Here is a 3,606-nt window from a genome sequence, read left to right on the forward strand (position 1 = left end):
GTTCATAGCTACGAAATAATTCCTAGAGAAATAGGAAATATTTTGTGTATATTTGAATTTCTACATTAAATATGTAAAGAAAGTAACCAAGAGAACTTAAATTATAATGATTAAGGTGAATCCATTTGGACCCATGGACTACTGAGGCCAAGGAAACCTTGGAATTAGAAGGAGAATACAAGGAAAACTTATATTCTCATATTTTAGAAAGACATTTAATGATATGAGAAAGTTTTTATAATATAGTTCTATGCAACTAGAAGGCTAACAATGGCCACCTCTGAATAGTAAGAACAACAGTGATTTTCCCTTTTTATTAATTTTTGTTTCTTCCAAGTTCATAATAGTTGTATATTGATAACTAAGAATTTCCTAATATTAACCTTTGTGCTTCATTACTCATTTCACAATATACTATCCTCTCCTAGTCCTAGAAATACAATTATCTAAAAGATAACGCTTGATGTTTTTCTAACTTTATTTTATTTAAATTCAATTAGTAAACATATAGTGTATTATTAGTTTCAGAGGTAGAGGTCAGTGATGATTCATCAGTTGCATGTAACACCCACTGCTCATTACATCACATACCCGCCTTAATACACATCACCCAGTTACCCCATCCCCTCACCCACCTCCATTCCAACAACTCTGTTTGTTTCCTAGAGTAATAGTGTCTTATTATTATCTCCCTCTCTGATTTCATCTTATTTTATTTGATGTTTCTAACAAGCCCAAATATATCCCTATTCTTAGAGATATGCCACCTTATTCCATGCAATTATTATATGATACCGTAATCTTAACCACACTTAATTAAACCAAGTGGAACAATGCACAAAAACTTCAGCAATCAGATTATCTCCTTCTAGAATTTGGGATGGAAAGTGTGAGATTTTGTTTTCAAATGGACTTGTCACTTGAACTGAGGTGAGATGAACTTAGGAACAGTGGGTTTGATGAGGCTGGATACATACAGGATAAAACAGAGAAAGGTTTTCTCTCATAAGGGAAAATAAAGTCAAAGAAAAAGGACTGTAGGTGACACCAGTGAATACTACAAAGTATAGAATTCCAAAAATTTTCTCTTCCATAAAAGCAATGAGAATGAACATACACACACACACACAAGAACTACCATCTCAGAACTCTGGAAATTAACCAGAGATTTGAAGCAATCTGGGGATTATTTATTCAAGAAAAATGACTGAATCTCAGTAAGAACATCAGGCTTTGCAGCATGTTAAAATGCCTTTTTCTTGGGGGCATTTAACTGGAGTGGCTCAGTCATTTAAGCATCCAACTCCTGATTTCAACTCAGGTCATTATCTCAGGGTTGTGAGATCAAGCCTGTCTTGGGCTCTGAGCTGAATATGGAGCCTGTTTAAGATTCTCTTTCTTCCTCCCCAAAGATACAGATGTAGTGAAAAGCTGAGACACTTGCACCCCAATGTTTATAGCAGCAATGTCCACAATAGCCAAATTGTGGAAGGAGCCTAAGTGCCCATCGAGAGATGAATGGATAAAGAAGATGTGATATATATATATATATATATATATATATATATATATATATATATATCCACAATGGAATACTACTCAGCCATTAGAAACGATGAATACCCACCATTTGCCTCGGCGTGGATGGAACTGGAGGGTATTATGCTGAGTGAAATAAGTCAATCAGAGAAGGACAAACATTATATAGTTTCACTCATATGGGGAATACAAAAACTAGTGAAAGGGATTATGGGGGAAAGGAGAGAAAATGAGTGGGAAAAATCAGAGAGGGTGACAAAACATGAGAGACTCCTAACTCTGGGAAATGAAAAAGGGATAATGGAAGGGGAGGTGGGCGGGTGGATGGGGTGACTGGGTGATGGGCACTGAGGGTGGCACTTGACAGGATGAGCACTGGGTGTTATACTATATGTTGGCAAATCAAATTCAGTAAAAAAAAATTTACAAAAAATTAAAAAAATTATCTTTCTCCCTTGTCCTCTGCACTTCCCCCAACCAGGAGCATGCAGGCTCTTTCCCTCTCTAAATAAAAAAATATGGCCTTATTCTTTTTAAAAAAATGATTTATCCTTTAAAGAGAGAGAGTGTGTGTGTAAGCAGGGGGAGGGGCAGAGGGAAAGAATCTCAAGCAGACTCCCCGCTGAGCACAGAGCCTGATGTTGGGCTCAATCCCATGTCCCTGAGATCACAACTTGAGCTGAAATCAAGAGTCAGTCACTCAACCAACTGAGCCAAACAGGTGCCCCAAAATGGCCTTATTCTTATAAACCTTTCCTGAACCCCATGGCAACTTTGAAAACAATAGGCACAATCATGGTGAAATCCAGCAGCCTGGCAAAAATTGGAGGAAATAGAATGAGTTAGATTTTCTTTCAGAGGCAAATTCCCAAATAATTGTCATTTGATTTGGTGATTCCCTAAAAGACACCACTCAAAATTATGCCTTTATTTAACTTGATTTGGAACTTTGCCAGTGTGAATAGCCTTTTTCCTAGGGGATTGTTTTTTTGGAGTAAATCATCAGAGGCAATTGTTGAACATCTCTGATGCCCAAGGTAGAAAATAAGAAATGGAGGAAATGCTAGCTGAATCCAAAAGCTTAAAAGAACAAGTTGGGGAATGAGGTATACATAGAGGTTTTAAAAGCTCAGACATATTTCCAGGCACAAAGAAGGCTACACATATGCCTAGGGCTGTACACATTCCCAAGAAGGACTGAAGAAGGTCCTATAACCGGTTTCACTTCAGGCTAACCTGAGACTTTGCAAAATCAGTAAGTGAAGGCTAAGGCAGACATGTTAACTATCTGGCTAAGTTAAAAATGTACCCCAATACACACACGTAGACTTTTGGCAAAGACTGAGAGACTCATTGGTTCCAGGCCTTTAAGGAAATCTCCATCCAATCATTAGCTGACCACTAAGCAAACTGTTGAAACTTCAGTAGCTACAAACAACAAACAATATTTAATTTACAAAAGTAATTTAGAAAAGGCACTATCTGAAAATATTTCTCATAGCAATATAGGGTCAATTCATAATATATCCTGCTTGGATTAAGATAAATTAACTTCTTGGGATCCCTGGGTGGCTCAGGTTTAGCGTCTGCCTTCAGCCCAGGGCGTGATCCTGGAGTCCCGGGATCGAGTCCCAAGTCAGGCTCCCCGCATGGAGCCTGCTTCTCTCCCTGCCTGTGTCTCTGCCTCTTTCTTTCTCTCTCTCTCTCTCTCTCTCTCTCTCTCTCTCTCTCTCATGAATAAATAAATAAAATCTTTAAAAAAATAAATTAACTTCTTGACCTATATGAAGTAGGGGTGCTAGGTTTGAAAGAATGTATGATTTCTTCTCTTAAGCACTCAGCACCTACATTATGCATGATTAGAGACAGTTTATCTTCCAAGAAAGACCCACTCAGAACCAATATATCATCCTGTACACATTTACAAATTATCCTTATTCACAGCATAACAATTATAAGCACATATAGGTTATAATGGCTGAAACATGTGCATAGTATTACTATAGCTTTATCTGTTTACATATTTCCAGAGATCTAAACAAAATATTGGCAAATATCATTAACTCT

This window comes from Vulpes vulpes, chromosome X (genome assembly GCF_048418805.1).
Source record: "Vulpes vulpes isolate BD-2025 chromosome X, VulVul3, whole genome shotgun sequence".
Classification (NCBI taxonomy): Eukaryota; Metazoa; Chordata; class Mammalia; order Carnivora; family Canidae; genus Vulpes; species Vulpes vulpes.